The sequence below is a fragment of the Pinus tabuliformis genome, chromosome J (genome assembly GCF_031772625.1).
Source record: "Pinus tabuliformis cultivar Carrire ecotype Pingquan chromosome J, CPIR1, whole genome shotgun sequence".
Lineage (NCBI taxonomy): Eukaryota > Viridiplantae > Streptophyta > Pinopsida > Pinales > Pinaceae > Pinus > Pinus tabuliformis.
Window position 1 is genome coordinate 910,047,403 of NC_142295.1, and position 25,601 is coordinate 910,073,003.

Sequence of the window (25,601 nt, forward strand, 5' to 3'; positions counted from 1 at the left end):
AAGATAGGTTCCTAAACCATGCTGATGACATCAACCTTTGGGAATCCAATTTGCCCAAGTATACATTCCCAGAAGTTCAACCATTCCCAGACATAGTACATTTTTGTCATGCCTGTTATATCCCTAGCCAAAGGGCTATTGTGGCACCAAACCAGCAATTGATATTCACCATTACTGTTGAATCCATCAACCAAATGCTACAAATCCAGCCTAGCCCTAATCAGACCCCTCTGTCCATTGGAAACTTGTTGGACCTGTACATAACACTAGACCTAGTCAAAATCAAGCATATTTTCCATAATTTCATCATTGAGGAACGCCATACTCCTACAGACACTCCACCCTATGATGCCACCATTTTTTCAAAGACTGGAAGGCGCATAATCACCATGCTCTCATGCATCCTAGGATACACATCAGATGAGCATGTGGATGAGGTCATCATGGCCTTCCTGTCCATTTTTACTCCTGGCAAGCCTCCAACTATCATGTTTGATTATGCCCAGTTCATTGCAGACAGAATGCATGAACAGTTCACCAGGCTGCCCATTGAAAGAGTTTTCAAATACTCTTCAGTGTTGTTTTATATGTTTTTATATTACCAAACAAACAAGTTCCCTATGAGGATCCAGAAATTGGACACCAAGCAAAAGGAGAGATCAGTCATCTACTGGACACCCTTGGTCCAGAAGTTTTCCACAGCATTCACCTACAAAGACTTCATAGACTCCTTTGTATACCCAGTCATGAACATGCTAACTTCAACTACTCAGTGCAGAATCAGCCAAGACATCAAGAGGATACTGCAATTGGCCAAGAACAGCAAGGTGGGGGATTGGTACTTGTACCAAAACCACACTGAGATCAAAATTTATGGTTGTGAGCTAGCCCCCTATAAGTTGCCCAAATACCTCCCTATGAGGATATTTGCTCTTGAATACTTCAGACAAATCATTAGCTCTGATGAGGTCCACTTCCTAGCTTATAGGAAGAAAACCCAATTCAAAGTGAAAAACCAAATGGGCCCATTCATTTGCAACAACAAAGAGGCTAGACCAGAGGCTGACAGGTTACTTCAACAAATGAAATTCAGAAACAGTTTCATCTGGCACTATGACCCTCATGGGGTCATAAACAAGCTTAGACTCAGGGTCAAGTTGGGAGCATACATCCACCACCCAAGACCTGACATTGAACAGTTTGCTAACCAGGATGAGTGGGTGGAGAACACCTTGATTGATATGGACAACACTGTTGTGGATGTGGAGAACACAATGATTGATCTAGAAAAGAAATTTGACCAGAGCTCTTTCCTGCAGGTTCCAGATTTACAAGGGCCAATGAACATTCCTCCTGTCATACAGACCCCAGCAAATGAGGAGAAGAATCCTAAGAGGAGCAGGGATGAGGCATCCAGCTCTGCCATGGAGACTTCAGATGAACTGTTTAAGCTAAATAAAAGGCCCAAGTTGAATCCTGTGTCTGAACAGGAGGAAAACATTGCATCAGAGGAAATAATTGACATTGATGCAATGGGGCAGAGAAGTAAAGAAACAGCTGAAACGGTTGCACCAGGTGAAACAGAGCAACCATCAACCTCCAATACACAAATGATAGAGAGACAACAGAGTATGGAGGTTTCTTCCTTTGTCAGGCCAGCTGACAAGGAAAAGGATATTAAAGACAGGTTCAAAGAGATAAAAATGAGGAATGAAAAGTTGAAAGTAGAGACATATGCCAAATACCTCAAACTTACACCACCAAACCAGACCAAACTGATGTCAGCCTTTGACATCAAAGAAGGAAAAATGCAGGTGTCATTTTTACAGCCCACTGTACAGCAACCAAAGACCTCAGCAGATTATAAGAAGACTAATTTTGAGGTCTTGGCCAGGGATGTTCATCCCATTGATCAGATAGAGTTTCACAAGCAAGTTGGAGAAATGATTTACTCCACCCTCATAGCTAAGGCCATGGCAGCTTACAAGATGCAAGATTCATTGGAAAATGTGACAGCTCAATACAAATTGGAGAGGGCCTCTTCATAGGCTAAAGACACCAGGATAAAGTCCTTGGAGGACTTGGTTATTGAACTGGGCCATGACCCAAGTGATGTTAAGGCCACATAGAAACTAATCAAAAAGAAGAATGAGGACATAGCAGCCCTCAAGAAACAGCTCAAGTTGCCTCATTTGCAGCACCCACAAACAAAGGAAGTCCTAGAAAGCCAGACCAATCATGAGGAAATGATGGACTTAGTGTTGCAGTTGAATGACCAGTTAAAGGAGATGGAGAAAGAGTTGGATAGCTTGATTCAACTCAAACAAGCTAGTATTGATAATGCTCCTACAACTGTCATTCCAACAGTGACCACAGTTGTACCTTCTACTTTGGCAGCATCATTAGCTCCCACTGCTCCAATGGCCACTACACTACCGACATCTGCACCGACTACATCAGCAACAGGATCAACAGCAACAGCCTCCACAAGTGATGAAGCAAACAGGCTGGTCAAAGCAATGGAAGAAATGTCCATTCAGACCACTGAGATGAACAGACTGAAGGAGAAAGTCACCAGCCTGGAGACAGATTGCAGACTTGCCCAGATCATGCATAAAGAAGAACAACAAAAGGCTACAAGGATGAATGAAAGAATAAAAAGCCTGGAGAAAGAACTGACACTCAATGAACCTATAGGTAAGGCTAAGGAGCAACTGTGGGCCAATATCATTGACTCTGTCAATGATATTTGGCCATCCATCCAGGTTATTTTGAACAAATTGATTTAATAAAGTAGGCTACAGAAGCCATTGAAAGGGTTAAAGCAGAACTTGGAGATATGCCAGAGGAAGCAACAAGAATTATCCATTTCCTCAACTCCAAGAATAAGTATGACCTACAAGAACTTGAGATACCTAACAGGATAGGTACAATTTTAGAAGTCAGAAAAGTCCTCACTAAGAGGAATTTGATGTTGAACTTAGAGGATAAGTGTCAAAACATGCAACTAGCCGCTGACAAGTTCATGGCTAAGTTCGAACTTTTGAAGGAAAAGGGATTAACTAATCCCTTAGTAATAAATGATAAGTTAATGACACATGAGGATTACAATAAGAAAATCAGGGAAGTGGCCAGAGAACAGGGAATCACTTCATCCATGAAGGGCTTACCAACAGGGAAAGTGTTGTATCAAACTTTTGAAAACTTGTTTTGCCTCCAACATGAGGTAAAACACTTGTTTATTAATAAGCCTACTTTTGCCAAATATACAGAGGAAGATGAAATATACAGAAAAATGCTCAATATCCAATTATCAGATGAGGAAAGATGGAAAAAACTGAATGATTTACTGTAGCATACACAGTAAAAATATAAATGTATAGTAAAAAGTAAAACAACACAGTAAAAGGATATTGACAGGTCAGCAAGGTTAAATTGTATCAGATGAAAAGTTAAAGTAAAACAGAACATCCAGCGTGAAGACCAAACAACCAACCAGCTTAAAGGGCAAAAGATCAAAGAGCAAAGCCAGCAGAACCTAAATAACAGGGACAGCAAGCAGCAGTTCAATAGCTGTCTCTATCTTCTTGCAAGAAGATATTTATTTTTCTTAGATTAGTTCTCAATGCAGTTTGAGATATTTTGTAACTCCTTTTTGTATAAATACTTCATAATTCGAAGTATTGGGGGGGATTATTTTACATTTGTAGAGTTATTTTGATCTCAAAACATAAGGGTGATTGTACCATTTTCAAGTCAACAGACTGGAGCAAGTAATAAAAGCATTTCGCTACAGGATTCATGAGATGAGCTATTTGCAGTGAAGTATCTTCTTTGTTTGATTTTGTTACCTTCTTATGTGTTTCATAATTTTAAATGTGTTCTAAATTTGAATGAATTAACTGGAGATATCACTCAGAATTTGTTTAAGTACACTCTATTTTGCACAGTTAGTCATTTACATGTTTTCCTCTGATACCCGGATTTGAGAACCCTTAATTGCTCTCCAATCCCGGTTGACCTCATTCATTCCTTCCAGAGTCCGTCCTAGGGAACCCTTAATTGCTCCCTGGATCCGATTTGAAACCATTTCACCATTTAAACTTTAAGATCTGCAGTAACTCATCTATCTTGCCCTGTAGAAACTGTTTTTAGAATTGAATCCAATCTTGTTTGTCTGACATTCGACCCCATAGCCCAATGGTAAAAGCAAACCTCTGTTCATCTAAGTAAAGTGATCCCACCACCCAAATTCAAACCAAAATCCAAGTGCAAACAATAACTAGCCTAAAATCATCTTAACTAAAACAAAGTTAAATTATAAAGAGAGAGCCCTCTCTGAGCATCAGGAAGGTTAGGTCCTGATCTCCAAAAGTGGTTTGTGGTTACCTTTGACTTTTCTTCCTTCTTTAACTTCGAAAGAAATATCAGAGTGATAACAGTTTGTACTCTTGACTCCTTTGTCCAATTGGGTGGTTAACCTTGTATCCTAATCACATGGGACCTCCTTTATTGGCTAATAGCTTTAGGAGTGGCACTACATGTGAGATCGCGATTTTGGCTGCATGGTCCCGCTTCCCAACACCATATACATCACCCCCCTCTGCTCATTATAACCCCATTTCATACATTTCCCATCTTGGTCCACATTTGTCCATTGGGTCCACAAGGACTTAGCTTTCCCCTCCCCTTGTCCACACTTTGGGTCGGGCCTGAAACGATGCCCCGGAGGTTGATGTAGCTAAAAAGAAAGAAAAACGCATAATTTGGCCACTATCAGCAGGAAATGTACCACAAAATGCATAAGATGGTCGGAACATACAAATTTAGCACATGAGCAAAAGCCAACATGAGCTCTACCCCCTACCATTATGGCCATCACCCTGGTTCCTTGGGCCCCTATATGAGCCCCCTACATCATTAAGGAACCCATGATTGTCTCAACCCATGGTGGGTGATGAACTGCCCAACCTTAAGGGGGTATTCACTATTATATCTTGCACATCATGCTCTCATCCCCTAGAGCCCTAGGCAGTTGTAAAAAGAAAAATCAATGAAAGGCAAAAGGCATATGAAGAAGGGTGGAAAAACAATGGTCAGGGTAACTCATGTACCATGATTTCTCCCTCCTACATCTATACACCCAAGTGTGGGCTTCCCTTATCATAACTACCCTTGTATTGTGGCATGAGGCTTGGAGCCTTCCCCTGATTCCCACTTCATTCCATAATTTATTCACATGACACCTGCCTCTTGATGGATGTACTATGGACTTGTCACTCCCTTGGTTGAATCCACCTACTAGGGTCCTTGGTTAACCTTCTTCTTGAACTTGGAGACACTTGTACACTCTAAAGCCCATTATGGAAGGGCATGCCACTATGAAGTGTCCACTTGGTTCCATGATTTGTAAGCTCATTTACTCAATTGCACTAATGATTTGTTGTACTAGAAGGTGAAGAGACACATTGGATCTTATACATGATCACAGGTGGTCATCATCTGGGGTTTGGTCTCCCTATACGGGGTCTAAGCCCTCTAGAGGGTCATATTAGCATTTGTAGGGTGAACGTTGAAAGCCATGGGCCTCCACTATAGTAGAGAGTAGATTGCCACATCATGGGATCCATCAGTACCATCTATTTCTCATTCGTGTTCCACTTATTTGATGATGATGATACATCTGGACCACCTTGCCTAGCCATCTACACTCTTGCATCACACACTTGGTAGTTGATCCAAGGCCCAAATGAGGTTGTGTCTCACCATGGGAGAGAAAGGGAGGGCTTGCATCATTCATCCAACCATTACAGATGGGCTACAGGCTAGTTCGATCCATTTGGAGACCCATGAGGATGTTTTGTGCCCCCATAGCCACTTGGGATCATTGTTGAAATTTGTAGCTTGGGAGGTACTCCAAGCCCTAGGGTTTGGCGATTGGTGGTTGGAGCGCCACAAAAGTGACTTGTGGACTTGAAACCCAAGCCTAGGGTTTTTCACCCAAAGTTGTTGGGCCAAAACCGTGGCAAGATTTCGACATGTTATCGATGGAGATGATAGAAGACCTCGAGAGTAACTGGAGGCATCGAAAGTCATCGAAATGGAGCAGTAGATCATGAGATATTGATTTTTGAAGTTATGATGTGGACTTGTGGCACAAAGTTAAAGTCGGCATAGCTGTAGGAGACCTTATGACAGGTTGTCAAGCCCTCAAAGGGCAGTCGTTGGAGCCCCATGGAAAAGAATAAATTGAGGCCTTGTGTGAAGGTTAGAATGACATCCAAATGGCATCTAACATCATAGTTTAGCTCTGAAATTGGTGCAGACCTGAGGCAAGGAACAAGAGGCATGAAGGACGCATTTTTGAGAATTTTTTCTCTGGTGTTTGGAGCGGACTTCTTACAGACCTGGGCACAATTGTCTTAAGCCTGTTCCAGCCAGCATGGAGGCTTGAAAGGTAGCAGATCCTTTGCGGACTAGGCCGCGGGAGCATATGTGAGTTTAAGAGGTTTTCTATGCATAATTTGTGTGGTGTATCTCTTTCATAAGATTGCAAAAAGAGGCCACTACAGCAGCAGGTTAGGGTGGGTTTTTAGAGGACGTGAGGACTTGGAGAAGGCCCTCTCTCTAGGCCGCATATGCCAAGGTCTGAGCACAGGTGAACAAAGGTGTTTCTTCTGTGTGTTTGGGTTGTTTGATTTTTTTGGTTGGTACATAAGTGTTGTAGGGTACATTGAGGAGGAGTCTCATACCCCAGAGTAAGTTTGGGTGCCTATTTTTGGACAACAAAAGGGGCGGTCCTTTGGGAGAAGAAACACAGTGATAGGAGCAATAATTTAGGGTTGTTTGTGTGCCCTAACCAAACTTGCAAGTGCATAGAACCCCTTGGCAAGGAGGTAGAAGTAGTTCGTTGTAGATGACTCCTTCGTGATGGATGGATGCTAGGTGGATGGTGTCCTAAAAGAGGACGATTTGTGAAGTCTGTTGGCAGCCAAGAGGAAAGGTAATCCTAGTGATTGGATGCCCTAACCAGTGAGCAGATGTTACAACATGTATTGGACGTTTGTGTTTTGTTGGAGGGTAGCGTGAGAGTGAACCAAGTGTGGGCCTAGATAAGGCTGAATTGGAGCAAACTAAAGAACAACTTGGGAGGATTGTGGAGGCTTGCTTCAAGCCCTATGTGCACCATCTTGATGGACCAAGGTGGTTGCTAGAGTGGCCAAAGAAGAGCTCATAGGCCTGATCAGCTTGGAGTAGTGGAGTAGCCCTAGACTTAGCATGTGGAGAAGGACATCTACAGCAGAAGTTGGGCAATCCTCCTAGCCCATGTTCATTGTGAGAGATGGACATATTGTAGTGATAGGTGGCAGCCCTTCATGCCCTATGTTAGTCTTCATTGGAGCAGCGCAAAAAGACTATAGTGGGTTAAAGTCCCTAAGTAGCTAAGGAGTAGCAATGGGTAGTTGAGAGTTGTTCACAAACGGAGTTGTGAACAACTCGACAGGAGTCTTGATGTGTTGATGTGTTGAAGGACAAACAGTCAACTAGAGAGCAAATTGGAGTAGAGATTCAGTGGCCAGATGAATTTGGTGCATTGATATAGGCAAGAGCTGCAAATTGGGAGCCGAAGGACTAGGCAGATGTGTACAGGGAAGTGTTTTAAAAACCGATCGGTCTGAACCAATGTTTTAAGACTCCGACTCCGACTCGGCCGAGGATCGACTCCGACTCCGACTCCGAAACGGTAATGACTCGGCCGGCTCGATTTCAATGACTCGGTCGTTGTAAAAAATACATTAAATATTTATTTTTTTTATAAAAAAACATAATTTTAAAGATTTTAAACATAATTTTAGAGATTTTCATTCATGTTTCCAAACACACAGCATTATCATATAGATGGAAGACAACATATGATCAAAGTAGGCTCATGAACCAATCCATTATATCAAAATGGTACCCAATGGCAATACATAGTCAACTGTCATACATGATCAAAGACTCAAAACAAAAAACACATAACCAAGGAGGCTAGAAATGGCCTCTACATCAAAAGTAAACTGTGACCAGACTCCAGTACTAGTACTACAGCTATTGGCTAGTAGCTACTGCCAGAGGAGCCAAGATCATGTCGATCAATCTCTGGATCATCATCAGAGTCAAACAGGGGGTCCATGGCTCCTCCTCATCATCATCATCTCCAACTGCAGCTGTAGAAGTGGTACCACTAGCAGGCTATGCAACTGCAGCAGATGCAAGCTAAGATAGAGTAGATATGCGGCTGCGCTTCTGTCGTGGCTGAGCAGAGGAAGCACCTACAACTGGAGTCGGCTGTGAGACTGAGGATGGTGGATTGGGATCTGCATTCAACTGAACAGCATGTTCAAGTTCAATTGATGTCTCGATATCTAAATCTAAATCAAGATCCTCATCAAGATCAAACTCTGCTGGACGACTCTCCACTACCCAATCTGATGTTGGATCAATGTCTTCCAACACAATGGGATCTGAATCAGGTCTTTTGTTCAACAAATGGTTTCGTCTGAGCCAGAGGTTGTATTGGACATAAACTAGATCATTTAACCGTTTTTGATCCAAACGGTTTCTCTTCTTTGTGTTACTTGGGAGCAGGAGCGAAAATGGGAGCGGGAGCGACATTTTCAGAAGCTCCTGGTTTGGGAGCGAATCCCAGAGGAGTTCGACAACCAATGTCACTAACATCAAGGTACATAGAGGGATTGGTGCTCTTGATTAAATATGAGTTCCATACCCTAATACATGACAAAATTCAATGGAAACATTGCAATCCTCCAATCCTGAAATCCTGAAAAATTGATAAGTCTGCTGGATTTTGAATGAAATCTAAAATTCTACTTTCTCCATATGAAATCCAATGAGGCCGAAACCACTCTCAAACATCCTGAGTCATTTCATGGTAATGTTAAAAATTTAAGTAAAAGGATGAAAATGAAGATTAAGGAGAATGTCACTTTTACTTTAAGAATTTAACATTACCATGAAATTTGAATAGCATATCAATAGTAGAGAGCATTTGAGTGTGCTAAATAGGGTTTGGGAGGGGGAATGGACCCCAAATGACATTTAGCAAATTCATATAACACCTTGGAGTCCAAACCAATCAGAAATCACCTTAAAAATCCATTAAAAAATTATTAAATTGTTGTTTAACGTGTTCTAGGCCGGCTTTTTGTGACTCGGCCGAGTCATAACAGAAACGGCCGAGTTGGCCGAGTCAGCCATGACTCGGCCGAGTCATTGAATGACTCGGCCGAGTCATGGCTGACTCGGCCAAACGTACCGTTTCAAAGGCCGAGTCATGGCTGAGGGTATCGGCTCGGATCAACTCGGCCATTTCGGTATCGAAACGGCCGTTTTTTAAAACAATGGTCTGAACCGGTAACCGATCAAACCGGCCGGTTAGCAAGCCCACCAGGTCAAACCGGCTTAAAAACCCAGTTTACCTCCTCATTTCGCCTTTTTTTGCCCTAACTAGCTAGTTTAGGACTGAACCTGCCAGTTTGTGGTCAAACCGGTTGGTTTTGTCCTAAACTGGCAGGTTTATTGCCAGGGCAACTATAACCCCCATAAAATGCATTTTTGTGAGTTTTAAAGCTGGTTTGAGGGAAATTTGGGGTTGTTTTCCTCCAAAAATAGTCCCTCCAAGAAAAACATGCCTACCCTCTCATTTTCCTGACACATCTCAACCCTAACAATGTTGGCAATTAATGGTAATGTTAAATTCTTAAAGTAAAAGTGACATTTCCTTTAATTTTCATTTTCATCCTTTTACTTAAATTTTTAACATTACCATGAAATGACTCAGGATGTTTCAAAGTGGTTTCAACCTTGTTGGATTTCATATGGAGAAACTAGAATTTTAGATTTCACTCAAAATTCAGCAGACTTAATGGTTTTCAGGATTTCATGGTTTGGGGGTTTGCAATGTTTCCATTTGATTCTATCATGCGTGAGGGTATGAGATTGGAATTTGATCAAGAGCATGAAGCCCTTTAAGAACCTTGATCATGGTGGCATTGATTGTTGAACTTTGTTGATGTTGGTAGTACTGATTGTTGAACTCCTCTACCATGGCCTTAATAAGAATGCACCCTTCACTCAAAGGAAAATAACTGGTTAGGCATGCTAATCTTTTTCTACCACATTATAAGGTTGAGGAGATGAACCCTTCACTCAAACCAAAATCATTGGTTAGGCATGTTAAACCTTTTCAATTTCTATCATGTTATAAGGTTGAGCAATCCAAGTCTGAAGACTTTGAGCTAGATGATGGTCATGTATCTCTTGTTGATGATGTTTATGTATTTATAGTAGCGTTGAATCAACGATGAGTTTCATGAGTGACCATGTTGATCAGTGATTTGTAGTTTTGATGTCTATTTTTGCTACTACTACTAAAGTTATAGAGGAGTTTTAGGAGTCCTCAAACTCGGAGGCATATTATTTATGTAGCTCATGTTGATGATCTCTTGTCTAGTAGTGGTGATGAGTTTGATCATGATGAGAAGTGATCATGTTGTTGATCACCGATATGTAGACTTGTAGTAGTTCAGTGACCCCATAGCTTAGAGCATTGTTTTCAGACTTTAGAGACCATTTAGAGCCTCATTGATTATGTATTTTGTTGCGGATATGTATTGCACTCGATGCCATTTTGATATATTCACCTTTACATGGTATATAGATGAGCAAACCTTGCATATTTTGTTTCTACTGGCTTGGAATCATGGTTTTAAATCTTAAAAATAGTTTTTTTCATTAAAAATTAATTATTTAATGTATTTTTTTAAATCGGTTCATTTAGACCTGACCAGTCTCGGTTCGACCGGTTCCGGTTCGAAACCTGGTTCATTAGGTGGACCGGTCCAGTCACCGGTTCTGGTTTTTAAAACATTGGTACAGGGTACGACCAAGGCAGCTGTGAGGAGCTCTACATTATCTATATGGTCAAAGTACTTTGATCAGGGTAGATTGGTGGTCATCATGACAAACACCAAGCCCTAGTTATTGTATATCTTTGTATCAGCGAATGTATGAGGGCCATTATCCTAGGTACGAGAGCCCTAGACTGTTGTATTATCGGTTGGATTAAATATAACGAAGTTGGGTTATTGTACATAACTTGTAAAAAGTTGTGTATACATTTGTGCACTAGTAGATTTATTGTTGTTTATATTCCGTTGTGCAAAGTAGACTTGTTGTGATACATGGTGTAATATCCCAAATGGGATATTTGACTGATTTTGCAGAAATTTAACTCAACCAGAAATTTCACCATAAACTTACTATTTGATTAATAGAAGATTGCCATGTAAAATATAACAAGTACAGTGCATGCAATTCAATAACACAATGAGCAGAAATAATCTCAGCTTTCATTATAATAAATAACTAAAAGAGTGTACATGATGATATAGCTGAAATAGTTGAGATAGACAATCTGGTCTCCAAAACTAATCTGCTCTGATGCTGAAATCGACCCTCCCAAAACTGAACTGAAATCAATCACTGCACCTATGAATTCTGGTTGAATCCACCAAGGAGATGAGGTGGGTTTTCATCCACTCTCACCAAGATCACCCGAGGGTTTCTGTCCTGGGGCTACTGCTGAAGTAGAGAACCGAGTTCTCAAACCTCTCCACAAGAAGAAATCACAAATCCAAGATGTCCTCCAATGGCCTCCTCCTCCTCTTTTATAGATCTGATGGACCCCTCTAGAACCTCCTATTTTATTATTATTTTAATCATGGAGCACTTTTCCCTCTTTTATTTCCATTAAAATATTCTTTTTAATGTGAGAAAAGGGTAAATTGGCCACCATGTCTCCTCAGGTTAGTGAAACTCACTTCTAACCATCCTACCCTGTGGATCTTCACATTCTAGTTCCAACAAGCTATTATACTAACGTGTTCCGTCAATTATTCCTCTCAGAATGCCACCTTAAGCATAATTAATTGAGTCAGGCCCAATAATAACTCTACTTTTTGAAAGTTGTCGGAATGCGCCGGAACGAAAGGAAAATTGTGCGGATGATGGAATATACCAAGCGAATGCCATCGAACCTCATGGAAACTCCTCAAAACCCTTCCAAAAGCACCTAGGCCCATTGATGACACCAACTTGCACCTGCGACTTGTCCGCCCCCAACTCTAAAAGTCCATCCTAACCATGTCATAAGGAACACCAAAAAAAGGAACATCACAAATCCTCCCGCCTCAAGATTGCTTTCCCTCAAGCAATCCAAACCTGTGGACCAGTCTGCTGGCCCAATGCCCGGATCCCATACGAACCACTGGATGATGTTATGCCTCTATGTCAACCCACCATGAGCGAACCCTTCAATGCCCAGACCCCAGACCAATCTCTGACTGAACTTGTCATCAACAAGTCCTCCTGGATCCCAATGCCACCAAGAACAAGCATCAATGCTCCATGGCTCCTGTTGTGTTGTAGCACTAGTTGTGAATGTTGCCCCATCAACTGCGTACCAACTCATTACCTCTCTCTAGTCCAACCCTTGACTCAATCCAATGCTAATCCCACTCTCCTGTTGTCGGGATGGAATGTGAAGGGTTGTCGACCTGTGTCCCACTGCCACATGGGGCATGTAGTATCTGACATGTCAAGCGTCCCCACTCTACTACACCCCTGACTAAGAATATCACACCATCAATAGGATACCAACTCATGATCTCTTGCCAATCCATCCTGTGGGAAGGATCAAATGCATAGGCACCTGTATATGTGATAAGTTTCCTATGTTGCATTGTGCCCCACTCGCGCAACCTTGCCTGTTCAGTCAACAATAGCCATCGAGAAAACCCTGCCTCTCTCCCTGTATTGGGTACAAGGGGCCAAACTGTGCTACAAGCCCGATCTATGTACTCCTGGAGAGGGATGTTCCTTGAAAGTATTGCAGCTCTGCCATTTTCCTCTGCATCTACTTGCACCTCATCAATGGGTCGGCCCAAAGATGGATGCACTACCATCTCAAAAAGATCCTCCCTCATCTGACTGGGAACTCTAAGCTCGTCCAATCTACCAAGCCTTGCAAAATTATCATGTCAGATCCTTGCACCTCCTAAGGACAAGTGTCTGCAAATACTACCACCTTGTTAGTTGTCTGTACATCTGCCTACTCCTCATCAATGGTTGACCCCGAGGATGGCTGCTCATCCTCATCCATCACGGGCTCAACATGAACCTCCAACTGGCTCTCCTCAAAAGGTTCATCATGCATGTTGTGCATATCATCCTCCTCAACAGACTCATGCTCCTCCATATGTTGCTCATGTTGAATCATCACTGGTGACTCATCATCCTGGATGTCTCCCATAGGGTCCACTGAATGTTCACCATACACACGGGAATATAAATCTGGCCCATTGTCAACAACTCCACATGACTGCTTAAACTCCTCAGAGGCATCCTCGTATGAACTCATGGACTCACCCAAATAAGAATCCTCACCCTGAAAGTCAAAAGGAATCTTCTTCTGCTCTACCTCTGCCATCTCCTCCACATCACTCAAGCATGAGTGGTCAAGCACCGAAGGTTCCTTGCTGATGAAGTAAAGACCCTTACTCCTCAGCTCATTCTTGCTTCATGATCAACCAAGCCTTAGCAGCTCTTCCATGGTCAACTGTCTCCTGAACAATCCAATGTTTTTCTCAACCAACCTTTCGGCTAGCTCATAAGCAGCAGGTGAGACCAACTGCTCTCTCCTCCAAACAGACAACAATCGAGACTGCAACTCCTAACAAATGGCATCACAACCTCTCATACATGATGACAAGATGGACTGCATGTGTGTTATGAATGTGCCAGGATGATGGTGTTGAAGAAGCATTGGAACATCTGTAGGATCAAACCATCACACTCTAGATCAAACATGATTTCATAAGTCCTAGTCATGGCCATAACTTCTAAAATCTCAAGCTTTTTCCCAAAGGTAGAGCCTGCATTGTTTTCCAAGTCCTAGAAAGTGTTTACTATCAGTGTGAAAACTCTCCTCATAACATCATCATTGTAAGGAGCTATAAGGGTGGTTAGTCTCATGATGTTACTGAGACAAGATGCAACTGGAAGTCTAACCCCTTCACAAGGTTCCTCCAAGAACTTGTGTTGTATGAGAGCAAGCATAGTTGGTTTTAGAGCCCAAATCAGTTTCTTCCCTTCTAACTGGCTCACATTGGAAAAGAGCGCATCTAGTTCATCTAATTTGAAAAGGACTTTCCATGTGACCTTCATGTGTTTCAAATTTGTCCCAAGTTTGAAAATTTTGTGTCCCAATTCATGCTCTTCTTGTGGCTGCTCTTCTTGTAGCAAAGTAAGTATCCCCTTGGAAAGGGATCTGTTAATTTCTGCTGCAAATTTATTAAGGACAGTTTTGAAGGTCTTATCCATGGTTTTAGTTTAATGATGGCAAGTTTATCAAGTTGTTTCATACATGACTTGACTGACAAACTATTCACTTCAACATTTACGAAGCCATGCAATGATAATGACAGCTCATGCAATGATATTAACAATGTTGTGACTTAATCAAGACTATGACTCAACTCAGGAAAGGTTTGACATCAATACATAGAGGTTGACAATGTAGCATATAATGGTCATGACAATGTAAATAAGGCCACAACAATATAACTCTGAAATGCCATCAACAGATACAATTGTCCCACACTTGACTCCATAGATGGTACTATGACAGTTTTCATTAACACCCAATGACCCATAACTCTATCATCCTCATAGCAAATCTGACACGGGCCTTATCACCCTAGAAAATACTGAATTTTATGGCCCTTCTCACTGAGAAATTCTGTCAAACAGATTGAATAACACTTGTTGTTGGTTTAGGTTTGATAACTTGTTTCAAATGACACATTCATGGATTATTTCAACAATAGAGGGAGATTGAACCAACAAGAATGATAGAATTTGGAACCTGGTATTATGATGATGCTTTAGCTCAACTTAAATCTGATTAGCAGAGGCAATTTAATGTCTGCAACTTCTTTCCAATTCTAGTGCACATTCGCAGAAGTTATAGTATACTACAGAATTCTCTTTTGCAGGCTATTATGCAACACAGCGAGCTGATATAGTTACTCACGTTCTAATAAGCTAGCTCAACTACGCCTTGTCTGACCATGTACACACACTTCCACCTCATTGATCTCTGCATCCTAACACGAACTCGGTCCTTGCATACGCCCCTAAATTTGATCCCAGCTATGCGTTAAATTTGATCACCAGAGAGAAAGAAATGTGACTCTTATGAAAATTGTATTGTTGGGCTCCAAGCTGACAATTGACTTGGTCTCGATTTGTTCCAGCCACAGTCTTTCATTCAGTGGCTGCATGAAAATATTTGTTGTTCTGTTGGCCTAGGTCGTGTTTCCTCTACACACAATCTCCATGAAAATTTTGCACATGCAAACGAAGACGACCACCATTTTGAATCTTCGTGGTTCTCTTGTTACAGACCCGACATGGAACGCCCCACAGTTTACGCAGCGGTCACAATTTGGCTCTTGTCAGCCCCGTCCATGCATTAAGGTGTTGACTCGACATTTCATCCCACTATCTGGTCGTCTTAGCTAAAACCCTTAATAATTCGACCTCCTTGGCCTCCACCAAATCGACTAGTCATTAAAATTTTGATCCCAACTTCTGGCAATGCAGGAATTTGTCTCCCGTGGATTAGAAACTCGATGGCCCGATCCTGTAATAAATCTCATGCTACAATTTTGACCCCACGATCATAATTTGGTTTCGGTCCATGTTTCTGACGGGGTCACAAATGCGAATTTGTCCCGATTGATTGACCAGCGTTGAAAATTGTCAATCAAATTCGGCCTCCAAGCGGTAATGCGTCCCCTTAAATTTTCAACGACAATCCAAAAAAATCATATTTTATTTTACTCCTATTTCCTCATGAAACTTGGGTATAATCAAGCCCCAAATATTAATCCCTTTTCCAATATGATTTTGACTTTGGACAAAATAATTTGGCCAATTAAATTTCACTTATTGCCTCATTTTTGAAAACAAAAATCACTTGGGTGAATTTGTTGAATACTTATTATAGTTGCAACAATTTGTCAAAAATTTTGTAGGACATTTTCTACCGCTGCGACAAATTTGCCATCAACATGGAACTTGATAAACCCTACCTATAATATGTTCTTCGGCAATGATTTGGCTTCTCTGATAAAGATACGTTCTCTGTAATATCCCAAACGGGATATTTGACTGATTTTGCAAAAATTTAACTCAACCAGAAATTTCACCATAAATTTACTATTTGATTAATAGAAGATTGCCATGTAAAATATAACAAGTACAATGCATGCAATTCAATAACACAATGAGCAGAAATAATCTGAGCTTTAATTATAATGAATAACTGAAAGAGTGTACAGATGATATAGTTAAAATAGCTATGATAGACAATCTGGTCTCCAAAACTGATATGCTCTCATGCTAAAACCGGCCCTCGCAAAATTGAACTAAAATCAATCACTGCACTTGTGAATTCTGATTGAATCCACCAAGGAGATGACGTGGGTTTTCGTCCACTCTCACCAATATCACCTGAAGGTTTCTGTCATGGGGCTACTGCTAAAGTAGAGAACTGAGTTCACAAACCTCTCCACAAGAAGAAATCACAAATCCAAGATGTCCTCCAATGGCCTCCTCTGCCTCTTTTATAGATCTGATGGACCCCTCTAGAACCTCCTACTTTATTATTTTTTAATCATGGAGCACTTTTCCCTCTTTTATTTTCATTAAAATATTTTTTTAATGCGGGAAAAGGGTAAATTGGCCACCATGTCTCCTCAGGTCACTGAAACTCACTTCTAACCATCCCACCCTATAGATTTTCTCGTTCTAGTTCCAACGAGCTATTACACTAAGGTGTTTTGTCAAGTATTCCTCCCGGAATGCCACCTTAAGCATAGTTAATTGAGTCAGGCCCAATAATAACTCTATTTTTTTAGAGTTGTCGGAATGCAGCAAAACGAAAGGCAAACTGTGCGGATGATGGAATATACCAAGCGAATGCCATCAGACCTCATAGAAACTCCTCAAAACCCCTCCAAAAGCACCTGGGCCCACTGATGACACCAACCTGCACCTATGACTTGTCTACCCCCAACTCTGAAAGTCCATCCTAACCATGCTATAAGGAACACCAAAAAAGGAAACATCACACATGGTTTGGTAGCATTAGTGATTTAAGATTCTATCCTAGACACCAGTATCTTAGAAAAACAAGAAGCACCACAGATCATTCGCTTGGAGATCAAGGGGCCACCCCCTTTGTCACTATATTTGGAGTCTTTCCATTCATTTCAGCGCATATTGGACTCAACTAGGCCTTTCAATGGCCCTTTGACCTATTGTATCTATTATTTTAGCCCTCTTGAGAAGCTTATTTTCATGTTATGGAGCTATATTGGTGGGCTTGTCACCAAGAAATATTATTTTGTACATTATTTTATTAGTTGGGGCATCATTAGGCCTAATTAGGCAAATCAAACCCTTAGAGGATGATATAAATAGATGAGAGGCTCATTCTCTTCTCATCATCACTTGGATTTGGATCCTTATTTCTTCTAGATTTTTGCTATAGCTATTGGAGGACGAATTGGATAATCTTTGATGCATTTTGACATTTGGAAATCTTGTCTTGGTCTTGGAGCTTCGATTTTGTCTCTCTTTGATGGTTGGATATATTCGCTATACTTGTAAGTGCTTTTTCATGGTCTATTTCTCTATTTCATGTCACATGTATAATGTATGGAATTTTCGCTCATGGAATCTATGTTTCTGCCCTAATTGAAGTGTGAATTTGATTTTGTGAGGGTTTTGCATATGTTACATGTCTAGTATAGTGAATGAATGTTCCTAGGGGTATATTATCTATATAATTGCCTTGATAAGTCATCAAATTGCAGCAATAAGAAGTATAAATTTCCTTGGTAACCTAGTTGCTTCCCTTAGGGTTATGCGAAGTTGTTGGGGAACTCCTTGATTGGATAAAAGAACTCCAAAGTTTGAAATCTCATTGACTCCATTATCCCAATAGTCTAGGCACTAGTCCTATCCTTGGCAATCACTTAAACGAATAACCTTTCACCTCTCTCTCTCTCTTTTCCTAAGCCCTAACCCTAGTGTCTCCTAGGGCATCACACGAAATTTATTGCAGTCATCCATTCAATGAGCGAGTTGGAGCACAACTGTGTTGAGGTGTCCTCTAGGCCCTCACAAATTTTGAGAGAATTCTTGTGGTTAGATTTAGAATTATCCCAAGCCCTAGCTCCAATTTTGTTCTTGGTCCTAAGTTTCATAGGTTAGTGGCTTCATCAAGGATCATTGCATTGAAAATTCAGGTCAAATCAAATCCCTTTGATCCTTTTCTCCTCCCTTACTTGGTCAAGACCTTTTGTTTTAAGTTCCACCCTAAACCCTTGACCTTGTTTGGGTCCACCTGGGTTTCTCTATAGTCCCACACGCTTTATCATTCTAATTTCACAAGGATCATCTCAAGAACCCTTTATTATAGGAAACCTTAGATCTAGGGAATCCCTTTATCAAAGAATACCCCTCAACCCTAGGTCTAGGTTCACTTGTATCATGGAACGATCTCCACTCTTTGTTCTTGTGACAGGATCCAGGTCATCTCTCTTGCTTATCACTTTCTTCTTCAATCATAAAGGCATTGGATTGGGCCTTCCCAATCTTCAATCTAAAAAGTGATCTTCCTTGACCTTCAGCTTATCTTTTCGTACAGCTACCCTTTCAATCCCAAGATGGACTTATCTTGATTTTACAGTTTCCAGGTACCAGACATTCAACATTCTTCGTCCATATAGTTAAACTTGCCGCAACTATCATTGTGTATTCTTGCAACATTATTTTCCCGGTAGCCAAAAATAATATCTTAGCCAGACAACCAAACCATAAATGAAACAGACTTACCTTATCATGGTGACCTTCTCGTACAACCGCTCAGGGCAGGGGCTATCACTCTGATCCTCGCCCACTTCGTTCTAGCTATCTCCCAACAACAGGCTATGGGGGTAGTCCCTATGGAAATGAAGTGAAGGAAAACAAGTCGGGAACCAACTTGTTTGGGAAACACGAATGAGTGGCCTAGCTACTCGGTACATTTTAGCAAGTTTAATGATTATATTAGATTTTAAGTATAAGACCAGTGTCTTATGGAGTCACAATTCTTGTTTATTACGAATTTAGACCAAGTAACTGGATGGAAACCTGTTGCTTAATATGATAGACTAACCTATATGAAGTGAAATCCTTAAGATCTAAGTATGATGCAAGGATTTTGGTAAATTTTAAATTAGATGCCTAGTCTAAGTTGAACCTCTTCCTTAACTGTTTTGAGAAGCAGTCTTCAGAGTAGGCTGTGAGATGGAAGCCAATGGGAAGCAGGCAACAGCCTGATTAACGATACATCCCCCTGTGTTTCAACCACCCAGTGCCTCCAGCACTGCAGAGACTGTGGAATTGACAACTACAAGTTCGTTGTGTTAACCACTAAGAAGAGTAGAATCCCTCAAGCTAATTGGAAAAGGGTTGCCCTAGGAGTCTGTCAACTAAGCTTACGCTTGGAGGTAAATTATTAATGCAAACTAAGTCCTAGAATGCTTATGCAACGATTATGAGTGAGATTATCTTGAGTTAAGATTAGTTTGTGTTACTTAAGTACTTGATAAGAATTATCTTAAAGCAAAAGTACTTAACAATGATGAGATAATAATCTTAAACAAGATAAGTGCTTAAAAATACAAGTGTTAGCTTCAACTAGAGATTAATCGACAAGATGCTTTAACCAATTCAAAGAAACTAGAGCACTTAAGATGCAAATCAAAGTTACTCAAGAATATTCTTAGGCTAGTACCACAATGCCGATTAGATCTTAGATGCCCGAATTAACTTATTCATCAACAAGATTAGACTCGGATTCTTGAGTATTTTCAAGTGCAAACTTATACAATTCTTATGACCAAGAAGAGATAAGCAAATTTTAGATTTCCAACAATTCAGATCAGCAATAATACTTCAGAAATTTCAGCACTTATTAATTTTATGACAGCAATAAGAGATTCACTTTAGATCATGAAATTTACCAAGCACGTGAAACAACAAATTCTCCAATGATTAGCATTTAGATTTATGACTTTGGCCCACTTTAAGATGAAGTATTTAGTGAAAAATCAGATCTGAAGTAACTTATTACAACAGAAACAAATCAGCAGATCAACAAGCTAATGATGCTACAAGAAGTGCCAAAACATGCCCAAAACTTCGAAAATTTTGTCAAAATAAAAAAACTTATCTTTTTGTGCCCCTTTCAGATGTGTGATGCAGAAAATTGCAGATTTGATATGTTCAATGATTTATGTACTAAATTCCAGCAAACAAACACTTAGATCTAGGCTAGATCCTTGATGTCCAAGTTGTCAAAATTTATGAAAATTTAGATTTTGTAATTGAGTTATTTTGACCAATTTAAATGTGATTTTAGGGCTTGATTACTACTGCTATGAAACAAAATTTAAAGCAGTAGTAAAACAGTGAAAATCTAGGATTTAGAGGTCAAACCCTAGGCCCAAGGCCTTGAAGATCCCTTGGTCCAAATTTGTTGAAACTTTTGAATCAAGTTGCCACTTGAAAAATAGAATTTTTGAGACCCTATACATGCAAAACCACCAAGTATTCAGTCCAGAAAATTCAGAGGTAAACTTAGGTCAAATTAGGGCTAAGGAAGGCCAAAGCTAGGCCAAATAGGGCTAGCAATGAGGATTGGAGGCTAAAGGAAGGTGGATCAAGGGTAAAAAATGGCCAAGGAGGGAAAAACGAAGGGAAATGAGGCAAGGAAAGCCCAAAAGGGTTGGATGTTGGAGGAAGAAAGGCCCTAAAGACGGCTAGGGTTAGGGCTTAAAATCCCATGGAAAGCCCTCTAAGGTTGTCGTCTAGGGTGAAGAAGGGGGTCTGAGGCCTCCTAGGCCCATGACTAGCCCTAAAAAGGGCCTAAACCCCTGACGCAGAGGGCTTGAGGAATGGTAGAGGCTACGCTCTGTTTCCAAGAGGATGAAAAAGATGACGCAGGGGCCTTAGAGGCTGACGTTGGGCTTGAGGAGGCTGGATCCAGGCCCGGGAAGGCTTAAAACTGAGACCTTTGTCTCAAAAAAAAAAAAAAAAATTCTCCTCCAGATTGAAATTTTACTACAAATTTCTCAATGGTTGGCCTCGCAAAACAAAAAAAATCTAGAGACTAGATCTTACCCTCAAGGGCCTAGATCTAGCTCTACTTCAGCCTCTTCTCTTGACTTCAATAGATCTCACCTACAAAAAATGAAAATAAAACACCCAAAACCTTAATTAGCAAAAACAATTTACAAATTTAATCTACAAAATTTACAAATCTACAAGGATTTTGAAAATCAATTTTTTTGAGAAATATATTTTTTATGGTTATTTTCTTTGATAAATGGCTAAAACTACTCTAGGAACCCCATGCACACCATAGCCTTAGCGGAAATTTAATCCACCACAAATATTCAAGATCCAAGAAAAGTTGATCATTTCCCACAGTTTGTGAACTTGGAGACCAAGGACTAAAGTACCTGCAAACACTATGTATTTATCTCAAAACAATATGTTAATCATATGGCGAATCAAATCACCTGAGATTAGCCCAAAAGTATCAATAGAATGATTTTATCTCCATCGTTTGAAAAAAAGATCTTACCATTTATGAGCACAACATAGGAAAGCCCATAGTCAGTACATACCACAAATCAATGAACATGGACACCTCGAGTTTCACCCCAAAGTCTTTATTATGATAGAAAAAATAGTTCCCAGTGGGACAATAGTTTACATGAATGTTTCAGCAGCAATTTCTTAGCCAGAAATCAAATGGCTAGAGACTCAAATGACTCTCTAATTTATAGATAAATCCTCCAAGTGAAAAATAACAGCTAGTTTCCTTGATCTTTGTTAAAATAATCTCATCCGTCGAAAAATACTTTATCATCTTTTAATCTTAGTCATTGAATTTTTATATTTTGAGAAATTTTCGAATTTATCATTTAATTCCATTTTAATTAAGCTCAAAATTAATTATTTTGAGCTAATTTCCTCAAAAATTTGACTTTGACTTAACCACCAAGGTCCAAGGATCCAATTTTTCTTGAAATATCAAATATTCCCTTGGTAGAGGACCTCCAAAAATTAATTCTTTTAAGACCCACGAATTTTTCACTTGGAGAATTTAATTTTCCTAAGACATTTTAATTTGACTTTAATTAATTAAATTTTTGGCTTAGGATTTTAATTTAATTTTGCCAGAAAATTTAATTAATTGACACTTGAGGGGATTAATTGTTTTTTCCACCCTCTAATATTTTAACCATGGTGTCTAAGTATGAGGGACCATGCATTAAAATATTTTTTACATAAGATCTTTTACAATTCAACCCTCAAAGGGGGAATAACTGTTCGGCTTAAACCCTCAAAAAACATAACCAATCTGCAACACAATATGATCTAGTAGACTAAGTGATTTGTAATAAAATTAATTTAGTGAACTAGCTTAAATTATTTCCAGATCACTTTTACATAAGACTCGACTAGAACACTAGGACTCGCCTAAAACTTTGATGAAGAATTTCACCCTAGCTCTGGGGTGAGGTTGGAGGAAAAAACTTTGCTCACCATCCGTGTTTAGAAACACAAACGAATCAATGAGACGCAAAAACCTCGTAGGATGAAACTCTTGCCAACATAATAGGCTTACCTAGGTTGTTGCATACATTCACAATATTATTAGCATCATTTACATTACATAACTTGCAGAATGGGTTTACAATAACACATATAAATTGTTGACAGATGATCTGATCCTGTTGAAAACATTGGTACTTCCGCTTCCTTGGAACTTTGACAAAAACTATGCAACGCTATCAACATCCACAATGACTATCTCCACTTGAACTTTCCTTCTCGCATCAGAGTGCCCAAGGATCGAACTTGATTACCAAGTTACAACTTTTATTTCGGAGATTATATTAGATCTTAATCAATATTGAATACATATTCTAGAGAAAGTCCTAATCTTCTATACAATCTTAAGTAAGTCACATTCTATTCTTTTCCAGCATCATTAGTACTTAAGCATATATTTATAGCCAACTTCATTTCATAAGATTCTTGGATATATGAATCTTATCTAAAGTTTACTTTTCAACATACATTCCTATGCTTTCATCCAATCATCTAGATATCCATATATCTCACAAAAAGTTTGTATCCTGACCCATTGCAACCTTTCATCCCTTTTTACCAATATGTTTCCACATTACATAGAATACATACTATTCCTGTCATGATTCTTTTCCCAAGGACTTTCCAAGATGATGGTCCTTCCCAGATCACGGTGATCCCTTTAGCAAGATGACAACCTCTAACATAATGTTAGACAATATCTTGGATGAAAAATATACAAAATGGTCTGACATTATATCCTAGATGATTTCTACTAAGCAACATAATAAATTCCAGACATGCTACTATCATATGCCTCTATCCTATGATGCTTATGCAAAACATATCATCTAAAGAGAAATCAACATTCATAAGAAGCTAGAAGTCAGTTAACCTTCTTTCCGTAGTAAAGATCATTCACTTCTTCCTTCTTTGCCTTCTTCTCAGGTTCTCCAACGGCTTCAGCCACATGAGCTTCACTCTTGTCCATCCTTTTATTGTTTTTTTGAATTGGATAGCCCCTCTTATAATGTCCAAATTCTTGACACTTGAAGCATCGAACCTTAGACATATCTTTCTTCTTGGACTTACCAAACTTTCCCTTTTTCATCTTCCTGACTTAGGCTAGAAAGGCTTGAGACTGCTCATCAAATCCAATGTCATCCTTTACCTTGATCCTTGACTCTTCCAGTATGCATTGTGCCCACAACTCATCAAAGGGAGTTGAATCTTTCTTGGAGTAGATAATTGTTGAAAAGTTTCTCCATTCCGATGGCAATGCATTTAGAACACATATGGTCACCTATGAATTAGTGATGGGTTCCCCAAGTCCTTTCAAATGGTCTCTCAACTAAGAGACTCTCATGAGGAAGGATGCCATATCCTCATTCTTCAATCTCTTCATTCTATATAACTTGTTCCATAAAGACATGTTTTGGCTTGTTGTACTTACAGAGTACAAATTCACTAGCTTGTCGTACATGGCTTTGGAAGTCTTCAAATTTGCCACAAAAGGAACAAGAGAATCCTTCATTGGTTCTACTATGATCCTTTGAGCTTTCACTTCCCCTTTCTGTACCTTGCTAGTTCTTGTGTTTTGTCTTTCCCAAGTTTAGTAATTTCTCCGGTAACATATCCCATTACATCTTGCTCTGTGAGTATCAAGTCAATCCTCTTCTTCCATGCTAGATAGTTTACTGCCCCAATGAGCTTGTTGCTCTCCTTGTAGAAAGAACTTACATGACTTGAAGATTCAGCCATTATGAGATAGTAAAGTACTTACTTGAATAGTATCTCCAACCTTCTTGATGTATTCAAGACCTTCAGAGAGTTCTTGATGATGCACTTGAAAGATGTTCCCTAGGATTCCTCCACGAACAGCTTCCAAGATTGATGCCTTCCAAGTAGACTTCCTTTTGCAAGATCAACACCCTTATTGCAAGATTGATGTAGATTTTGACCTTCTTCAATGTAGAAACCCTAGATTAGAAGGTCTTTTATCAACGAGCCTTTTACCAAATCCCTTCAAGAGACAATCTTCTTCTTTTAGGTCTTGAGAGCTTCCCATCCCTTGATCAACAATTCTTTTTCATGTCCTTCTGGATGCCTTCCTTGCTCACCTTAGCTCTGATACCATGTTATAAAATGTAAAGTGGTAAAGTGGTAGCTTATTATACTTATTTTCTTTAACCTTGATACTTGCTTGTGAATCTTAGTCATCTTTTTTATGTTCTTCAGTTAAATCTTATCAAGAAGCAACAACAACAAAAGAGGACATAGATATAGTCTCTCAGCCAGGACAAAACCCCTCCAAGAGGAAAACCCAAAAACTCTTCTCTTCTTAGAATCTGCTTCAAATGAGATACAAAGACCCAATCCCTAGAACAAGTTCTTCTCCCAGTACCAAGTCAGCCCTTCCTCAAGACCTTCCCTTAAACTGCTTCTTCCTTGCAACTTCAACTTGCTAGCAACTGCTACAGAAACGCTAATATATCTTTCTTTTGAGACCTTCCTAGAGCAAAACAGCTCTCCCCAAAGTCAACAAGGTCAAGAGAAGGATTTCGCTCTATCTAGCAACTTGTTCCTGCAATTCTGCTCCCCGACAATAACTTCGCTCTCCAGCAATTTGGACCTACAACTTCAGCCTCTTTCTGGTTGCAAAAACCCTAGCTTCTTCACAATGTGTGAGAGAGATAGAGCCCAAAGACAAGATATTTCGGCTTCCCAACTTCTTCTAGAACTTCGCTCCCCTTTTC

The 25,601-nt window shown here is 39.9% G+C and overlaps 1 protein-coding gene across 4 annotated transcripts in view; it reads right to left on the reverse strand.

The window, feature by feature from the left end:
- LOC149229693 (ATP phosphoribosyltransferase 1, chloroplastic-like) overlaps positions 1-25,601 on the reverse strand; it is a 293,966-nt gene that overhangs the window by 153,075 nt on the left and 115,290 nt on the right. The window lies entirely within an intron of this gene.